The following is a 21,592-nucleotide window of genomic DNA, read 5'->3' on the forward strand; positions in this document are numbered from 1 at the left end:
TGATTAAGAGTTAAGAACATCTGTTTATTGTATTTTTTAGATTCCACATATAAGTGATATCATACAAGATTTGTCTTTCTCTGCCTGATTTATTTCACCTAGCATAATGCCCTCCAAGTCCATCCATGTTGCTGCAAATGGCGAATTTTTGTTCTTTTTTATGGCTGAGTAGTATTCCATATATATATATATATATATATATATACACACATATATATACACACACATATAAACATATATACTTAAATAGCACACATATTGTTTTCTGTGTGTGAACTTATATGTATGTATGTATACTCGTGTACACACACACACACCCCATTATACAGCATGGGAAGTTTTTTTTTTTTTTTTCGCGGTACGCGGGCCTCTCACCGCTGTGGCCTCTCCCACCGCGGAGCACAGGCTCCGGACGTGCAGACTCAGCGGCCATGGCTCACGGGCCCAGCTGCTCCACGGCACGCAGGATCCTCCCGGACCAGGGCACGAACCCACGTGCCCTGCATCGGCAGGCAGACCCTCAACCGCTGTGCCACCTGGGAAGGATTATTTTTAAACATCTTTCATTGTGATTATCAAGACCACACACAGTCTGTAAGCATGCACAAACTGGATCTTGGTTTCAGTCTCAAATCGTAACCCCCAGTTCATAAAGCACCCCCGTTGAGCTGCATTTGGAAACGGTGTTTTTCTTTCCTCGGCTCAAGCCTCCAGCTTCTTCAGGACCCAAACCTGGGTTCCCAGGGTACCCCACAAAGACCCCTCTCCAGTCCTTCTTCGGAGAGCGCTCTCTCTCTCTGCCAAGGTCATCCATGTTTGCAGACCTTACCTGCACTTTGGTGCCTGTAGACCCCGACTTGCCCCTGGGCACCGTGTTAGCTGAGCATCCTGCCTGCAGGGGGCAGATTCCACCTCCCCCGAGGCTTACCTGAGAAGAGCCAACAGAAGATATTCCTCAGACTTCTAAGGGCATGAAAATGTGTGGGAGATTGCTAGCCCCTCTCCGGGGATTCTGGGTCAGCAGGTCTGCTTTGAGGTTTATAACAAGCACATCAGACGTTCTGAAGAAAGCGATCTGGTTAAGAAAAAACTGCAATCGAGGTTCCATCCAGCAATCTGCATGTACTTGACACATCATAGAAAGAGGTCTTAGTTAATGTTAGCTTGTGCGTTTATATGAGCTGCAGATTGGTGTAACGTGCAAAAGATATATATATTTAGCAACAGCTCTAGAAACCCACCATTAACATATGCTATGGATACCCTGCCTACTGCTGCGTCAACCTCACTCAGAGTAATCAGGCTACTCTGCTCATTATTTGGTCTCTAATAAATTATACTTAAAATATTCTATAGTCTGCATTCCTAAAATAGCGTGTTTTTTCTTTCTTCCAATCCCCACAACCAGATTGATTAAACTCTCTTTTGAGTAATATTAAACATTCTCTCAAGGTTCTGTAATAACCCTCTTGGCCCTTTATAATCTTTAAATTTGCAAAAAGGGAAGCACACATTAATGAACTCTAATTAGCTGTATTCAGCTATATTCTCAGTGAGCAGTTTAGGTACTCAGATCACTTCACCAAAAGAAATAAAAGATAGTTACACAGAAATGTTCTCTGTAGTTGACCTCATAGTTATGTTGCTGTTGTTGTTATTATTATTGTGAGAATCTGAGTGCTTTGAGGAAAGGCAAGAGGAAAAGACAGAAAGAAATTAAAATTTTATCTTCCTTTTTTAAAAATATAAGGCCCATGATTTTTCTCATTTAATCTTCACAACAACCTTATGATGTTGATATTATTACTAATATTTGTTTAAATAGAAAAAAATTACACTGAAGGTTTAAGATGAGCCAATTCATACGGCCTGTAAGTGATGAAGCTGGGCTTTATATCCACGTCTTTCTGATTCTAAACTCTATGCTTCCCTTACTTCCTTAAAAGGACTTGAAAAAAGTTTGAATTAATTCTGTATATTGGATCAATTACTTCTTTTGAGAGGAAAAAAGGAGAGAGTATGAATTATTCTCTAACTAGACAATTTGATATTTATTATCATCATCATCATTGTGGTTGTTCCTAATACTTGGTTTGAGGAATAACTTTCCCAAGACATTTAAATTTGGGGGCAGGTCACCTAAAAAAGTACAAAATAATAGAAAGTTACGAATATGTAACACATCAAATACTCAAAATTCAATTGAAATTACACCATGAGTTTAGTTTATTTTTATCTTTAGTCCACCCCAAAATGAGAAAATAACTCTTATTAGTCATAAGCTATCAAGTATATAAATTATTAGACAAATACTTTGCAGCAAAACTGATGCTAATGCCCAAATGGCTGCTTTCTTTCAGAAGAGTAGGGGAATGGGCCTGGATTTGTTCCAAGTTTGAAAATGTCACCTTTGCCACACGTGATATTCTCTAGAAGTTTGGACAGCAGTGCCCTAGACTCCAGAAGCATGTATAGACACACTCGATAATTCACACACAAGAGGACACACGGTGAGATGGACTTTTAGCTTATGTTGCATTTACCTGGGTTAGATCCTGCAAGTAAAATGCTTTCCACAAGGGAAAAGAACGTAAGTCCTGCCAGACCACGAGACAGAATCAGCCCGGGGCATCCCCTATGTTTTGTCTTCACATTGAGTAAGTAATACAGGAAACTAAGTAGCATCGTTTTGTGCAATCTTCAGCAATTTTTCTTCAAAATAATTTATTCATAGCATTACAACAATTTAGTGCTTGATGAAATTACTGACGTTTTTATATAATCAATATCTTACAAGTCAATTATTCCAAAGGAGAGATCCTCAGAATGTAAAAATCCACTGGAAAAAATTCTAAGGGTACTTATAAGGGTAAAGAGTTGGTTAAATGAGTTTGTCTTTTTGAGAATGTTCATAATGAATTGCTTGAAATGTGAATATACACCATGTTTGAATATAACTATTAGCACATGTGTAAAGAATACACATATATATGCTCACATGTGTAAGGAAAGAAACCCCAGTCTATACAAATGATTTTTTCACAATCTTCCTTTAAATGTGGTCAAGGTAGTCACGGCTCCGCGGCTGTTTCTCGCACTCCCCTTGGCTGTGTGGCCGTCCGTCCTGCAGGTGGTCGCGGAGAGCTCCATTCTGAAGATGTTTCTTTGTCTTGAGAATCTCTGTCTGCCGACGGCGGCCTTTCATTTCAGGAGATCAGCCCAATCTCCGTGCGTGCAATTCTCCACTTTGATCAGGAATAGTGATGCTTCCACCTATGAGTATTTTTGAAATACTAAAAAAAAAAAAAAAGTAGGGCTTCCCTGGTGGCGCAGTGGTTGAGAGTCCCCCTGCCGATGCAGGGGACACGGGTTCGTGCCCCGGTCCAGGAAGATCCCACGTGCCGCGGAGCGGCTGGGCCCGTGAGCCATGGCCGCTGAGCCTGCGCGTCCGGAGCCTGTGCTCCGCAACGGGAGAGGCCACAACAGTGAGAGGCCCGCGTACAGCAAAAAAAAAAAAAAAAAAAAAAAAAAAAAAAAAAAAAAAAACCGTTTTTTGTACAGGGAAATAGATTAAGGGTTCAGTTAACAACTATTGTTTTTAACCAACAAGGAGTCCCAAATTGAGAAGAGGGAGGGAAAAAGCGAATACAGCACATGAACATCAGAGATCCCGGTCAGCAGCAAAGCTGTTCTTTCAGCTAATGTCAGACGTGGCTGAGAGTGTTAATTGCAGATGGAAATATAACTTAATAACTAAGGCAGCCTCTCAACGTGGCTGCCATGGCAACAGTCATGCCTAGCAACCAGACTTTACTTCCTTAGTGATAAATGAATCGAAATATTTTCTTTTTCCTGGTGTGGGCAGCTCAGGGGAGGAAGCCACATTGCCGTATAGGAGAAAGAATTCTACCCAAAGGGGAAACTCTGACACAGTCACACAGTTCTACGGGTTTGGGGGCATCACGCAGGCCTTCCTAAGACAGTTGCTTCATCGGCTAAACTGCATCCCATCTAGTACATTTCTACCACTGACATCGGTAAGACGGTCAACCCAGTCAAAGCATGTACATTCTTATTTCTCATTCTCTAAGGCATATGTTAAATTCCTATTTAAATTTTAAAATGTCTTAACACAAAAAGAATAAAAAGAAAAATACGTTCAATGCAGACTTCTTTGAGGGAAAATACTTCTTTTTCTCTAAGACCATCTTAGAATCAGTTCAAAGTTTCATTTTACCTAATGTAAACTTGTACACTTTTGTTCTGTTTGGAGCAAAGAAATATTCTATTTAATCTCTTCTCCGTAGATGATATTTACCTAGAGGGCCTTTGCCATTTTTGATGTTAACCCATATGCACAAATCTACTTTGAGATCCACAGTGATTTTTAAGAGTGAAAAGGGGTCCCCAAACCAACCAGCTTGAGAAGCGTTGCTCAAGATTATCACGAATTTCACAGCGGATGTCTCTTGCTTACAGACCCAGGCACAGTATTAGTACGTCAATGCAGATCCCATCCTGAAATATTTTCTGTCGTAGATGCTATAGGTTACTCCCCACATGTGCTGGAATATGAAATTGCTATAGACATGGCAGTCCTCAGCTTGGAATCCTCCTAACTTTGGGTCAATTTAACGATAACTTCAGTGGACAATTCCTTCCCAGCCTTGACTTTGCTCCAGTATCAGATTCCTGTAACCAGTTAACCAGTTAAAACTAGTTTTAAGCTAAACTAGTTTACCAGAATATTCCCTTCATCATTCTTTTCTTCTTATTTTTTGTTTCCTTCCATTTTACATCAGAAAATGAAAAGAACCACACGTACCTAACACTGTAAAAGAGGCTTTCAGCACTTTGATTCATCATCCGTAATAACCCACCGTCAAATCTACGGCTACGTGACCACAGCACTTCACTGAATTCTCAGCTCCACACAACTGATCTAAGATAACAGCTCATGGGCACCTATAGGTCACCACACCAGATACTGGGGATCCTAATACTAATAGTTAATATTTATTAACGCTACTCTGTAGCAAGTCATTTATAGACAGACTTATGTGAGCCTCATGGAAGCCTGGAGGATAAGTCCTATTATGAACTCCATTTTGCAGATCAGGAAACTCAAGAAATAGGCTCCGAGTGGCTTTATTAATTTTCCCAATGATATAAACCTTGCTTTGAATTCAGTCTCTCAGGTGTCAAACTCTTAACCATAATACTGCTGCTAAAATGATAATAATAATAAACTGAGTCTTTTCTGCCTCAGAGAGATTCACATCATCTAGAAGAGGGAGAAGTAAATACCAAAAACTGGAAAGCGTTATAAAGTCTCCTGAATGCATTTAAAAATTTTTTCTGAATGTGCAAAAAAATGAAGATCTTATTAAATTAAAATGTTATGGAGGATGGCAAACAGTGTAAGCGGTTCGACCTGGACAACTGGGGAGACTTTACAAGAGGGTGGTACGGGAACCAGGTCCTGATCCATGTGTGGGGTTTCCTTCAGAAAAGAAATGTGGCGGTTTTGAGAGGTCAGGAGGGAAGGGGAGCCCAGGGAAGGTTTTGTCATGAATGCAGGTCTATGGTAGTAGAACATCTGAAACAGGGGATGGAAAGCTGTGGCCAGGAGCTCAGTGGTCAGGAGGAGAGGATGGTGTGATGGGTCGCGATGCACGGTGATGATCACGGGATACTGTCAGGGAGGATGACCTTGCCCTCTAGACAGAAAGGAGCCAGCGAGGGCGTGGAAGCTGGAAGAGACTTGCTGAATTGGTGTGTGAGAAGCTCTGGCAACAGTGGAGAAGGCAGACCTGCGGGTGGGGGATTACTGAGGAAGCAGGGAAGCTTCTGCTTAGTGGGTGGAGTGGTGGTCCTGGCTGGCTGTTTCCGTTTCGAGTGAAGGGCTGGGATGGTTGGTTTGGACAGCTGTCCCAGGTCCCTACTGTAGCTGTGTTACTTCTGCTTCCTCTAAGTGTCCCTCCCAAGTATGGGGATGAACCCCAAGCTCTGGATGGTGGCAGGGTGAGCAGACACACAGCAGGGACCCTCTCTATTTCCAAAGCCAGGAGGCATTCTTCCGGGCCATGTCTGTCAGTGTGACCCAGTTTCCTTCTTTCATCACCTGTGTCTGTGCCAGAGATCAGAGTTTACCCAAGACTTCATTCTGCCTCCTTGTGAGTCAAGGTTCTCCCCCGTGGATCCAGCCCTGAGGACGGCCCACTCCATCTGGAGTTCAGGTAAGGAGACCCAGAGGACACACCCAGGGAGCTGTTAGAAATCCAGAGTCTTGGGCCGAACATATACCGACTGAATCAGACTCTGTCATTTAGCACACCCGAGGCAATTCCCAGACACAGCCAGGCATCACTCTCACAAATACAAAACACTGCTAAAGCCTATAGAACAGTCTACCAGGATTTCTTTTCTTTTTCAAATACTTACCAATTTCTCATAAAGTATTTCCAAACTATCTTGATGATGGAATGACCTCCCCCATCCAGCATCAAGCTTCTTTTCCGTCCTTATTTCTCACTCTTACACTTCCTGGTGATGCTCTCGGGGTCCTATGAGGTCACTGCTCTCTGTTGAGATCCCACGGTGATTTCTCTCTGCGCTGGTGGCTGACGCTGCTTTGATTCCACACTCTCTGTCTGCTCACTTCTACCCATTCCTTGAAAAGTGCACCAATTATTTTATTAATTTGTGGACTGTCCCCTGTCGACTTAAAAAAACATGCACAACCGAAAAGTTGAGAGTTCTGTTTTATTCGGTGGGGATTTTTAGGACTTCAAGCCCGGGAGGCAGCATCTCTAGTAACCCTGAGAGAACTGCTCCGAGGAGGTGAAGGGGAAGACAGGTTATATAGGAGTTTTGCAACAAAGGGCATGTAGTTTGAACATCAAAGGATTATTGTTAATTAAAGAAAACTAGCTATCCCAAGTTAAGGGATTTAGTGCTTTTCTAGGTATGGGAAGATGCAAGAGTCTGGGCTCAGTGAAATCATTCCTTTGATGGGCACCTCAGCTCCCTGGGGCCAGTATCCTGTGTTTTCACATCCTGAGTTTCCTCAGGGCTCACCGTGGGGAGTGGCCGCAGTCTGACGGCTGCTGATGGCAGGTGTTCTTTCCTTCCTGAGTTTCCTTGGGGCTCACGTTGCAGGGCTGCAAGCGCTGATGCCTGTGACATCCTTTGTTTCCTGATATGGCAGGAAATCTTCCATTTCTCACCCCAAACCCAGGGATCTTTACTTCCTGAATTTGCACACTACTTACAGTTTTACTCATACATGGTTTCAAAAAATTAAACTTATTTAAAAATTGAATTGTTTATAAGCTTATCAATTAGAGAGTGATCTTGAAGGCATTGACCAAAAAGTGCTGAAAACCCGGCGGGTGAAGAGCAAGTATTTGTTGAATGAGAAAACGTCCTAGTGGATGAAATCCCGGAGTGATCGATGGCTTCCAGTGTTCATGACTTCCTTTCCCCACCCTCACCCCCAGCCTGGACCCGCAGGGCCAAGAACTCCCCTCCCTCTACCCCAACTGTGATTTCCGTGGGTCCTTCTCTCCTGAAGTTGGTTCCAAGAGGGTCAGCTATAAGCTTCCTGAGAGCAGAGGCCATGACAAATTTCTTTCTTTACATACAAAATTTGGAATTTTGTCTTGCACAGAGTAGGCCCCAATACAAGACTGTCAATTAATTGAAAAGCATTTACCGCGTGATAAATGTAATACAGACAATACAATCTGTATTGATTAAGTTCCCTTCTGATCTCTTGCCCTAGATCTCTGATCTAGTCTTCTGATCTCTATCACAAGACTAGACACCCCTCTCCAGTTTTCTGGAGTAATAGTAGAATGCACATTTAAACACTTGCTAAATACTTCTAATTATGATGGTGGATTGCCCACCACTTACAAGGGTGAATGTTGGAGAAGTTGCTTCTAAAACAATTATTATTCCTACTTTTATCTTTTGTGGTGGAAAATAACTGGGGTCCAGAGGTTTAAGACAACTAACACTAACCATCTAGAAATTTCAGAAGAGGCATCGGCTTCATAGGTTGCTGTGACTCAGCCTGGTTAACCAAATGGAGAGAAAAAAATGCTCCATGAAAAGGATGGAGGATGTTCCTACGGATTCATTGAAGCCACTGGGTACTTACCCTCTTCATAGAGAGGAAGAAAGCCATCCTTTTCCGTTTACTCAGATTTTCTCTTACTGGTTTCATTATTCAGCCAGTCGTTCAAATAAAACATTCTAGTGATATTACACTAAATCCATTGTAAGTGCAGCCCCTAAGGGTGACTTCTTTCTAGCTAGAGTTTCTGAACAGAAACTTGATTTGTTTTGCCCTCACAGCAAAGTAGAAAGCAAACACTCCACCGCCAGTGGGTGAAACAGGATTAACGATTTAATAGTCGTGGCATCTCTTCTTCACAATGAGCCTCCTTCCTTTAAACGAAATAGAAGGGAAATAGATGATGTAAGGGTGTGGGTCACCCGAGAGCTATAGATGCCTGTTACCAGGGAAACCAGGCACAGTCAAGCACCTCCCTTCAAGTCTCTGCTCTGTGGCTGGTGAGGACGTGATTTGGTGAGGGTTTTCATAACTAGCCGGGTACATGAAGACCTCAAGAGGTCTATAAAGAGAAGAAATATGGGGCGATCGAATGTGCCATCACTGGGGAACTTCAGGGAATCTGTTACCTTGAATTTGAATTTAGGTAAGTCTGAGGAGTTTGGGCACCTTTGAAAAACCATAGAGACCTGCACGGGTTTGTAAGCCAAGCAGATTGCGTCTTCTGGGTGCAAGGATGCGGGAAGAGGGGAGCCCCAGAGTCAGAAGTGCTGGACCTACTCCGTGTCTGCTTAATTCACTCCCTGAGCTTTCCCCCGACAATTCATTTACACCCCTTACCCCCTGACTTTCCCTGCGTCTCTATAAAACGTACCCTAACACTGGACCTACTTCAGTCAGATATAGAATCAGAGGACGATGAAGTGTGTGAAGCCCCTGGGAATCAACCACACTTTTTTTTAATCCAGGTGTTAGATGTTTACTGCTGTTGCTGCCCCTCATTTCACAGGGTAGAGGAAGGAAGGACTGAAGTCTGAGAATGGGGTGTCTCCCCACACAGACCTGGAAAAAGTGAGGATACCCGCATGTCCCCTCCCAGAGGGAGTCTCCTGTTCTGCTCAATTGCAAATAAAAGCCCCTCCCCCCCCCCAAGGAATCACATCAGTGGGGATACACACCTTATTCTGCAAATAATCACGTCATTGGATGAGAACTCGATGTTCCCGCCGGTGCTGACACTGCTGGGCCATGTGCACATGCCCCTCCCAGGGCAGGGCCGCCCATCAGCGGCTGTGAAAGGGAGAACGAGTAGATTCCAGCTCCCAGAGTTAGTGCAGGTGACAAATGAGAAGTGAAAGGAAAATGCTGGAAAGAAACCAGAGATGTATAAGGGCACTAAGAGGTTCTGTGGTTTGTTTGTTTGTTTGTTTATGGTGGGTTCTCACCGTGGTTCAGTTTTCCAAGGAAAAAGGCCTGTGAATATTTCTGCTAACGTTGGCAATGGGTGGAAGGCACTTAGCAGCAGCAGCTGTCACAGACGGGGAAGGTCTGCGTGAGGCCCTTATGAGCCCAGCTGGGGGACTGTTTACCCCTGAGCTGAGATCCCAAGGCCAGCCAGCACCTGTCCCCTGGGCCCCGCTTGGATTCTGGGCAAATCACTACAAGATCCTAGCATTCCAATACCGGCAAAGACCACCACCCTAAAGGCCAAGCTTATTAGGGTTTTCTCTCCATGACTCATATTAATGAAAACACTTTTCATTCCAAACATTAAAAATCTGTTTTACAAAAGGGACATCATTTTTTTGTGTATAGAAGCTTCTTATAACCCATATTATTATAATAATAACAACTATAACCAAAATGTGCACTGATTAGGAAACTGACGTAAAAGGTAAAAAATATTTAAGTACTTCCTGTGTGTCAAGGACAGGAAATAGGTAATTTTATCCTATGTAGGCCTCACTAAAGAACTTCATAAACAGATGTCATAATCGCTCTTTGCGGGTGATTTTTCTAAGTGCTCTTACCTTTGCTGTCATTTTATCCTAAAAACCGCCCTGTAAGATGTATCACATAACACAAGGCAAAGGCTGGAGAAAGCAAAAACCTTAATGGCATATTGCAGCTGCCTGACTTTTAAGCTACGAGAGATTCTCCAATATGTGGTTTTGGTTACCATTTTATCTCAAATCCCATGATATACAAAGAGGTAATTCAATTGCTTAGAACACTTTATGAAGTTATCTTTATTGAATCTAACAGGAACAATGGAAACAAAAATTAAAATTTCAGTTGAAACTTACACATTTTACGTGAATTGATTAGCAATTTCTATATAATGTCAAAACCATTAGTTCAGAATAAAAAATCGTACCAGCTGGGTTTTTTGGCAAGTAACACATTGTGCATTTAGATGGAGGAATATTTAAAAGATGAAGGAAGTGTAGATCCAGATGCTTTATGTGGGTGAGTGTGTGTGTGTGTGTGTGTGTGTGTGTGTGTGTGTGAGATCTGTGATGGTGTGCATGAGAGAAACAGGAGAGAGTGGGAAGGAAGGGACCCCGCCCCTTATTTAATCATAATATTCTGCAAATCCCAAACTGAGAAGCTTCTCTGAAACACACAGACTTCTAACAGAGGGTTTTTCAAGGGAATTTTGTCCTGTTTTTAATTTAGTTACTAAGACCAAAAGTAAATGAGCCCTGGGCCAGGAGGAGGGGACAAACCATCCTATATCCCCAATGGGGTACATCATAAGAAGCACCTGGATTTTGTTCACTTCCACAAAATAATGGTTAAATAAAAAACACTAAAATACAATAATATAAAACCTATAGAGAAAAGAGTTTAAAAATACTCTTTCTCTAAAAGTAATTTAAATAATTTACTTTGAGTTTAGATGTGGTGATGTACATTAGCTGTTAGAGAGTTGGACATGGCAATTCAGTGAGGAAACACAAGAAACTAAAAGAAATAGAAAATGATTCAGTCTCAGGAAAAACTTTGGGAGGACTTACTAAAGGCAGTGGTACGCTTTAATCTCCTGAACTATTTATTCTCAAGTCGAACTTTTACTAATCGCATTTTATTCTGTAAAGACAATGACAAATGTAGGGAAAAAAACCTATACTGTAGACATTTTAAAATGAAATTGGCACTTTTTTCCTAAGGTTATGGGGGAAAAGGATTTGGAAACCACAATTTGATGCCCAGCTAAACTACCACTCAGGACAATAAAGTATATTTCAGACATGAGTGATCTTAGATCATTTACATTTGGTAGTTATAAAAAAAAAAATCAGTACATACTCAACATCCCCCAGTAATCCAAGTAAGTAGACATGAGATCCAAGGAACAGAGACCTTAAACCAAACATGCTTTGAAAAAAACAGAGCAAAAAATAAATCCTTTGGATTACAGATGAGTAATTATTCCAAACTAAACAATTCAAACAATGAAATGATATTTTTAAAAGGTTATCTTATTTACATTGATTTTCTCAATTATATAGAAAAGTAAGTAGAAAACAATGGGAAAATGCCCAACAATTCTTTGTAAGAAAATTAAGGTCCACAGATAAGTGAAATGAAACAATATGAAATGCTATAATTTGGGGCAGTCAATTGATAGAAGGTTAGGTAGGTAAGGAGGGAGAGAAAGGAGAGAGAAATAAAGACTGCATTGGCCTTGATGCTTGAAACGTTCTGGAATGACTCTACTTGGTTGAGTTGTAATTTCCAAGGCTGCCCTCACCTTACACAGTTCAATCGTTAAATGCAGCTACATATTCATAAGAGTGTTCATGCCATTACTGATTTCCTATTTTAGAAATCATCTATAAGCAAGCACAAAATTACTGAAAAAATTAAAATGTCAAGGTACTGATAATTTTTAAAAAAAAGGATTCAAGTGAGACATATAAGGATAGTCAAGGGAGAATAGGTAAAGGATAAAGTATACAGGGCACTAATTGTTTTATCTTATGGATGTGGAGGGTTTCTGGTTACTTCAAGAGACTCAGAAATACAGATAAATATTTAAAGGTGTAACTGGATGCAGACATAGTGCCTTACCTTCCTCATCTCTTACAGCAGTAAGTCATTATATAAGATCTGAAATCAAGCGTATATACGCTTTAATGGCAGTTATAATTACAGTGGTAAAAAGGCAAATTAAAGATCGTTTCTTCTGAGAAGTAGGTTGGAGTTGAAGACCAGAATATTTTCTTTTCTATTTAATAGCATTCTGTAAGTTTTGAGTTATCGAGCCATATTTATGTATTACAGGTCCACAATCCCTTGACCAAGTCACGTGGGAACAGATGTGTTTCAGAGTTAAGAACTGTTTCATATCACATAACTTATCAGTAGGGTCTGGGATAGTACCTCATAATCACTCTACACATGGGGTCCAGGTTATAACCAGTCTCACATGAGTTTAGGACAGATTTGACTGTAAAAACTTCATTTGTCAAAGCTTTGTGGATTTTGTAATTGCAGATAAGGAAGTGTGGACCTGTAAGTAGCCATTAGAATTAAATATACACACATAGTTTCTGAGACAGAATCAAAGTAAACTCACACCGTCCACTTTCCTTTGAGCCAACTTACATTTTCCTTTTCAGCTGAAATTGTACTGGGGTGAAGTAAATGATAAGACATGATGACCAAAAGCATTTTCCCTTTTGAAATAATAAACTACACATATTCATGTAGCCATGACCACAGTGATGAAATGCTAGAGCAATTTCAGAAAGAACATTTGGTCACAAGCAGGATAAAGGCTCTGTTTGGGTTTTGATGATAGTGTTTCCATTCGTTTGGCCAAGGACACGGGACATTAGGACCACTCCAGTTTGCGACAGAAGAAGCAAGGAACCCACATCCCTTGCAGTTCACAAATGTGTCCACTCTGCCTTTTTTGACATAACTATTTTTTTTCATTTTTTTTTCTACTAAGGACTATAAGGATTTACTTCCAGGAAGGAAAAGAAAAGCTCCCGTTCCAGATGAACAAAGAAATGGAGTCCAGTAATAGACAGTACAATTACACCAAACGCCAGGGAATGTTTACAGATGCAAAAGCCAGAGAAGAAGACACCCACTACATACACTGAAGTGACACAGAGTTGTTAAGCTAGAACTTCAGAGATGCAGAGTCAATGAAGATGATCGCCACCCGCGAGTTCGAAATTACTTAATCAGGAAGTATTATTTGGGTGCTTGATGGGAACCAGGCAGTATCACATGACTGCAGAGAAAGGAGCACAGGAAATGTTCTCCAGGAGCTTACAAGATGGGAAGAGAGAGTGGACGTCGGACATAGAGCATCTGTGCCGGGACGTTGGTGATCAGAGATAAAAGGATGACTGTAAGTAGGGTTACCAGAGTCAAGCTTTACTGAAATGTTAGGCCTGGATTTGAGCCTTTGAAGGAAAGGTAAAGATGAGACTGTCGGTTTCAGGAAGCCCCATCCGACATCATGACCCCATCACAGATCTGACCTGCGATTGGCTGGTCTAGTTACTGTGATAAGCGAAAGCTCTGAAGCCTCCGTAAAGTGTTATTTGAGTGTGAAAAGTCATCCTTGAGGATGGGGATGAGAGTCCACCTGGCTACTCACGCGTCTTGGGTTTGAGGATGCGGAAGGGCCACTAGTCCTGAGACCCGGCCGTTCCTAGGTCCTCAGCTTGTTCCTGGATCCACAGCTCTCTTCATGAAGGTTGCAATGACCACTATCACTGAGAAAAGGGCTGATTTGTGTAGAGCCAGAGGTTGAGATAAGGTACAGTAAACACAAACAGGAATCACCTATATGAAATACTCCATGGCCATTTGGCTTGGAATGTTTGGAAGGGAATTGAGGTCAAGTGGTAAGTTTTGAGAAAAAGAGAAGATTTAGAATGGATTGTGGGGACTTCCCTGGCAGTGCAGTGGTTAAGAATCCGCCTGCCAATGCAGGGGACACGGGTTCGAGCCCTGGTCCGGGAAGATCCCACATGTCGTGGAGCAGCTAAGCCCGTGCACCACAACTACTGAGCCTGTGCTCTAGAGCCCGCGAGCCACAACTACTGAAGCCTACATGCTGCAACTACAGAAGCCCGCGCACCTAGAGCCCATGCTCCGCAACAAGAGAAACCACCGCAGTGAGAAGCCCGCGCACCGCAATGAAGAGTAGCCCCCGCTCGATGCAACTAGAGAAAGCCCGCACGCAGCAATGAAGACCCAACGCGGCCAAAAATAAATTAATTAAATAAATAAATTAAAAAAAATTATTAGAATGGATTGTGACCAGACTGCATGCACCAGGCAGGATGTGATGAGTTTGGAGATTATTCTATAAGGACAAGTATTGGTCAAATGTATAGGGAAGAGAGGGGAGATTCAGGAAAAGATTTTAGGAAAACAAATGAGATTACAATGTATAAACTGGATCAGAGGAATAAAAACACTGGACAGAAATAATGGGTTTAATAACCTAAGTTTGAAGGAATGGAGAGTTAGACCGTAATGGGACGATTGGAAATTATGTAACATTGAAAGTGAAGTAAATTTTAAGCTAACTCCATGAGGATGTGATGACAACGATGAGCTATAGGGGGTGAACGAGAAATCCCAGGTGGTTTCCTGAGCTTTTATTTTTTTAACTTTTTTGGCTGTGCGGCTTGTGGAATCTTAGTTCCCAGACAAGGGATCACACCCACACCCCCTGAAGTGGAAGCGTGAAGTCTTAACCACTGGACCGCCAGGGAAGTCCCAGTTTCCTGAGCTTTTAGGTTTGGGGACAGAGTCTTGAGAAACAGCTGGCTTGAAGACAAAAAATCCATTTGGCTTTCAAGGATGAGGCGAGTATGGTGCGTTCCAGTAGAAATGTTTAACAGATCGCGAGAGAACGGGAGGTAGAATCTGGATGGACATAGATCCAGGATCTGCTTGGACCCATAGGAGCTGGTATAATCATTGAGAAAAGAAGAGTCGCAAAGAAACGCAGGACACGGAGTCACGTGGCAGGCACACTCGGAGTGTGGGGAGGAAAAGAAACCAATACAAAAATGAGAGGAAGAAAAGGCCAGAAAAATGAAAGAGAAAGTTGGAATGTGTATGACCACAGGAGCTAAGGGAATTTCAAGGCCACCTGTCAGATGCTGCAGAGAGGTCCAGGGAACTGTAACCAGCTCATCAGGACCAGGACAAATCCACCACCACCACCAGGAGAAAAATCCATCACTTACTGCGGACGGGTCAGCAGAATGAAGATAATTGGCTTTCCATGTTTAGGTGTGTTTTCATAGATAGACTCTTCATATATGCTTCCTTCGGTAAGACCTGATACGGTATTTTTAAGACTTTATTTCCAATAATTCCTACGGCAAGGCTCATTCTCTTGAACATGTTGGAAAATACAAAAATCTAAGATTGTTACGAAAGTAGATTCCATTTCCACTCTGTCCCCTCAGATTGGCAGACATTCCCAGCCTAGATCTTTCCGTCTCCCCGTGTCCCTCTCCTCCCCCTTCCGCACTTCCTCTGAGGAGGTAAGGCAGTGGGGGCAGTACAGGCTCTGGATGGGACCCATCCCCCTCCAGGTTCTCGTCCTCACTTTTGTGACTTCGGGTAAGTGGAAGATTCTCTGTAGCCAGGTCTCCTCATCCATAAAGTGGGGCTGGCAGCGGCGCCGGATTCACAGGCTGTTTGACGAACACATGGGAAGCGCTGACAGCAGGCCTCGCCACACGGTAGACGCCACTCTCCTCCACTTGGCGCCTGCAGGGGTCAAGTTTGTACACAGAAGTCCCTGCTGTAGAGAACACGTGACGGTGTTCGGTTTCCCGGCTTTAACTTCCGCCAACGTTCTCTGTGTTTCCCTGGAAGGATCGTTTCCCTCCCACATGCCAGTGGCTAACCCACCCAAGCTCTGTGGGTCCACATGGGACCACGACCTACACAGGAGTTGCTTCACAGCCCAGCCCGTGACCAAGCCAGGCCGATCAATGCCAGCAAAGCTGAACCCCGCATCTTTGCTTGAACTCTGCTGCACACGGGCGCTCTCTGCCCCACATTCTTCAACTTGAGCAGATGCTGGAGGGAGCTGCTCTGACCGTTGACTGCTGCACTCCCTGCCTGTCTGAGGATGGACACAAGAGGGCAGAAAGCAGAGCAGAAGGACAGAGAGGGAAACCGAGCCAGGAAGACGTCGTTTTAGCTCTGGAGCAAAGCCGGCATGAAGCTTCTTGATCCAAGACAATTATTTTTTGTTTAAATCAACTGTGAGTTCATTTTACATCACTTTACATTAAAAAAAAAATGACCCAACTCCTTAATGGTGGAGCCTATTACTCAGTAAGACTCACCAGGAAGTCTAATTAAAGGGGAAAACACCTTAAGACTCTTTTTACTGAGGATCTAGAGTCTGTGATGAAAGAGGGCAACACCCGCGTACCTGCACCTGCACACCCACGTACCTGCACCTGTTACCCATTGATCTGAGGACCACAGACTCTAGAGCCCCAGAGCTCTGCACTGTAAGTCTCGGCTTGTGCCTATTTTGTGTAAATCATTCATGTTTTTATTAGTTTGACTTTTGAGTCATTTTTAAGTGAATTATTTTTATCTCTCAAATCGATTGTTACAAGATACAGTTATTGCGGCCTCAGCTGTGGTGTTTCCTAAGAAGAATTTGAGAATTACAAAGAAAAGTCATCTATGCCTCTCTCTAGCTGTCGGTTGACTTGGAATTTAAGAAAGAAGGTGTGATCCCCGAGTGGGCTGCCCACACAGCCTGGTTTGGCCAGAGGACCCGTCTGACCTCTGTTGTAGGAAGAAATTGTAAATCTGCCTCCTTTTCACTCTCTAATGTGTCCTTGTTTGGAAAACAGATTAAAAGTTCACTGACCTATCAAAAGTTTACAATCTGTCTACATCACTATCTATTAATGTGTAAAAACTCGTGAACGACACGCATTAAATCAATATATTGAAGAGTCCGCCATCAAAATCCAGCACATCTCAAATACCCTATAAAGATAATAACTCAAAGCTTTGACATGTGCCGTGTAATATTTTTAAACATACAGAAACATACTGTTAATCTCTTTTCTTATCCCAGTTCTCAAGGTATATATAAATAAAATAAATATCATATAAAGTACAGACCGACTCAACTCAGTGGCTAACTCACGTCGGTCAGTGAAGTTTTCATATTTTCTGCTGAAGTGCACGTATCTTGAAAATTTTGGTAAGACTGTTATAATTTAATATTAATGATTTTTTAAATTTTTAATTTGCATAAGTGCTTGGATCTGCTAAACATTTTATTTATGGAGACCTCTCTAAACACTGATTAAAGGCTTTCAAGCAAAGAACTCGAGGCAGACCAAGTAAATCAAAGGAGACTGCAGATTCACTGGAAGGCAACTATGAATTCCAAAGACTTAGATAAAAACCTGGCAAATCATTCTCATGTGATGCCAACGACATTACATCTGGAGACATTTTGAAAATACATGTTTTAATTTTCTACCTGCAAAGTGTTATACTTGGGGCTCAGATTTCTTCCTCTTCTAGAAAATTCTTTCATCATGTATTAATTACAATCCAGTACGACAAGAACAAGAAAAGAACGTGCAGCCTACACAGCTTACAGAGCACAGGTCTCCACGAAGCTGACGCAAAGCCAGGGAACAGGCAGCAGGAGTTTACGGTTCCTGATCTCCACCCGGTCTCTTAGTTTTAACAGAAATCTGTAGGAAAATGAGTGTGCTTTCGTTTGCTACATTGTTTACAGCATGACTTTACAAACTGTCTTGGTGTTGTGTGACTTCACATTCATTCACAATGTGGTACAAAATCCTACTATATTAGCTTATCTCAAAAATTTATGCTGTCAGAGTATTTAGTACTCATACATGTCATTCCACTTGTGACACCCACTGTATTTATCTACTTTGATAGATGCAAAACTCTTAATGAACATAGAAGCAGAGCAACAGAAGTTCTAACGGCACTGAAACTGTCTTGGGCTCAGAGTCCCGGGTATTATCAAAACTAAAAGCCAAAGGCACCTTCTAGGACAAAACCTTGCACTTACAATAAAAGTAAGATCAGAGACAGGAAGGTCTAGATAAAAGGAAGGAGAAGAGAGGAGAAAAAAATCTCAAAAATTATGAGTCCCTATCTGATATCACATGCTGAAACCCACATAAAAAGGGCCAAAAAAATAAATAAATAAAACAAGCCTAGAGTTTTTGAGGGTTCGATCCCTCAGAAAAATGGAAATTAATTTTACTTAAAAAATAGTCAAAGAAAACATTCTCAGTCAATTCTCATACAAAATCATTATAAGAAAAAGACTTAAGAACAAAAGAGTCTCTAGAGACAATAAAAGCAGGCCAGAAGACTTTTTTTACAAAACAGTTTTACCACAAAGGAAAACACAGAGCAGCCTCACTCATGAGATCTCAATGCAAGAATCTGAAATAGAAACACACCAGGAACAAGGAGGTTTATTCGAGAAATACAAGGTGGCTCAGCATTAGAAAGCCCATTAACAAAATTCGTCATATTAACAGAGGTAAGGGAAAACCAAATAATTTTCATAGATATAAAAAAGAGTTGGCAAAATTCATCATGTATTCATCTTAAAAATATTCAGTGAATAGAAATACGTTTTTAATATGCTTCAACCCAAAGACAATATTGCTCTTAATGAGAAAAAACTTCAGACTTCCTTGAAAGTTAGACAAAGCAATTAGAAAAGAAAAAGCAATCAGAGACATAGCAATTAGAAAGGAAGAAATAAGCTAACTTGCATTTCTTATGGAAACACCCTAACAAAAATAAGAGAATTTCACAAAGTAGCATATTTTAAAATTGACATAGATGAATTGGGAAATTGGGATTGACATCTATCACTAATATGTATAAAATGGATAACTAATAAGAACCTGCTGTATAAAAAAATAAATAAAATTCAAAACTTCAAAAAAATTAATAAAGACCAGCTTATCAATTAAAAAAAAATAAAATAAAATTGACATAGAGAAATAGCCTTTCTATATACAAACGAAAATAGGCTAGAAGACATAATGGTGAATAACAGCAAAAAAGAAGAAAAAGAAAAGAAAATGTCTAAGTATATTTAGCTATCACAAAAATATTCAAAAATACACAAAAATAATAAAAAATCAGAATTTAAAATTTTAGAGATGTCATTAACAACAGCACCAAAAAATGAAGTACAAAGATATAAAGCTAACAGAGCAGGTACAGGATCTATTTGTGGAAAACTACAAAAGTCTGATGAAAGTAGTCAACCATCTAAAGAAGTGGAGAGCTATTCCAGGCTCATGAAGTAGAGGACTCCATAGTGTTAAGATGTGGAAGAATTCCAAATAAATCAGGCAGACATTCCTCCCACGAGGAGGTGAAGCCTGATTCTCCACAAGTGTGGACGGCATATAATGGTTTCCTTCCAAAGATTACAAAACGGAAATGGGGGAAAAAAAGAGTAAATTTGTGGTTGGAAAATGTGAGAAACACTAACTCAGTGAGGTATTCAGACTCTGTAACATCAGTGTAAGTATGTACCCTGATATGTTATGATGTGATCGTTGATGAAAAAAATAGCTACGTGGGGGTTTCTACATGGGGGATTGTGAAATCTCCTGTGATATAAATGCTTAAAATAACGAGAACTATATAAAATAGACACACCCACTGTGCCCACTGCGTCTAATTGGAGCTGGATGTCAACATATACATGCAAAAATTTGTCATAATAATGAAAACATTCTCTAAAATTCAACAAATTAGAGTCCCATTTTTTTAAATTAAAACTAATCAAAAAGAATTTAAAGTTTCTGTGTGACCAATGACAGCTTAAAATAAGATAAAGGATAATTAATAGGCTATTAACAGGAGATGTTAATAGCATATTTTAATATATAATCAGAAGATATAAAGAAAGCCGTGCCAATTAGCTGACATTCAGCAGACTTAAAGGCAATTAATATATTTTTATGTACAATTCCAAATTAATCAGAGAAAATCCAATTAAATGTTAAATTTGACAGGCACCTTTACACGCTCTGTTACCTACCAGCTATCGGCTGGATGTGGAGACAGGGAATTCTCACCCACTCCTGATGAGAGTGCAAGCTTTTTTTTTTTCAACATCTTTATTGGAGCATAATCGCTTTATGATGGTGTGTTAGGTTCTTCTGTGTAACAAAGTGAACCAGCTATACATATACATATATCCCCATATCTCCTCCCTCTTGCGTCTCCCTCCCTCCGTCCCTATCCCACCCCTCTAGGTGGTCACACAGCACCGAGCTGATCTCCCTGTGCTATGCGGCCGCTTCCCACTAGCTATCTATTTTACATTTGGTAGTGTATATATGTCAGTGCCACTCTCTCACTTTGTCCCAGATTCCCCTTCCCCCTGCCCGTGTCCTCAAGTCCATCCTCTACATCTGCGTCTTTATCCCTGTCCTGCCCCTAGGTTTTGAGCATTTGGAGGGCTGATTTTCAGTCCATCTCCTTCTCTTCCTCACTCCCCAAGAAAAAGGATTCCAAGCCATCGAGGATGGGTCACAGGCAGTCGGGGAAGAGTAAACAAGGTTTGACAGGCCACGGGGAGCTCACAGGCTCCTAGGCTGCAGAGTGTTAATAATTCCAGACTTGCTTCAAGATTTTGATTCAGACACATTGAAGACAGCAATAAAAACAAGAGTACATTCTTGGTATGGCCTTACCTGCATTCCACTTTGGTTGATATTATCATAAGAATTTATGGAGCAATATAAATGCTGACTTAGTTTTTCTTCATTCATTCCACCACTCACAAGAGCAAACGATTTCTTCTCTTCCTACGTGGCAGTTCGGGAATGAAGAACCGTCAGAACCTTGGGGCATGGCCAGCACGGGTGTTCCTCAGGGCTCACGCCGCCCTCCACATCACTCACGCCCGCAGGAGATGCTCTGTTCCTCTTACAGCAAAGAGGTTGCTCGCTTCACCTTCACCCTTACCTCTTCCTTCTCCAAGCCTTTTTAGGGTCAGAATCTCTAGCCAATCTCCCACCAATGACCTGAACCCACCACTCTGTGGCTTGAATCGTGTCCCCAAAAAAGATACATTCAAGTCTAACCCTGGTCCCTGTGAAGGTGGCCTTATGGGGAATGAGGGTCTTTGCAGTTGTAATCAAGCTAAGATGAGGGCCTGCTGGTTATGGTTGGGCCGTAAATCCAATGGGCGGTGTCCTAACCGGGAGAGGGAGATTGGAGACCCGCAGGGACGCAGGGGGAAGAAGGAGGCAGAGCTCGGAGTGATGCTCCCACAAGCCAAGGGTTCCAGGAGCCAGCAGGTGCTGGACACGGCAGGGAGGAGTCTCCCTGGGGTCTGCAGGGGGCGTGCGGCCCTACCAACAACTTGATCAGGCTTCTGACCTCCAGGACTCTGAGAAAACACACTTGGCTGTGATAAGCCTCCCAGGGGTGGTCATTTGT

The 21,592-nt window shown here is 41.7% G+C and overlaps 1 long non-coding RNA gene across 1 annotated transcript; it reads right to left on the bottom strand.

Annotated features, from left to right (window-relative positions):
* Nucleotides 1–16,096: 16,096 nt before the first annotated feature.
* On the bottom strand, nucleotides 16,097–20,220 carry LOC137204178 (uncharacterized). The gene is made up of 3 exons (XR_010933452.1): nucleotides 20,184–20,220; nucleotides 17,728–17,826; nucleotides 16,097–16,211 (listed from the first exon to the last, which is right to left on the bottom strand). It is a non-coding gene; the product is annotated as an uncharacterized lncRNA (long non-coding RNA).
* Between the last annotated feature and the right edge of the window lie 1,372 nt (nucleotides 20,221–21,592).

This window comes from Pseudorca crassidens, chromosome 12 (assembly GCF_039906515.1).
Source record: "Pseudorca crassidens isolate mPseCra1 chromosome 12, mPseCra1.hap1, whole genome shotgun sequence".
In the NCBI taxonomy this organism is placed as follows: domain Eukaryota; kingdom Metazoa; phylum Chordata; class Mammalia; order Artiodactyla; family Delphinidae; genus Pseudorca; species Pseudorca crassidens.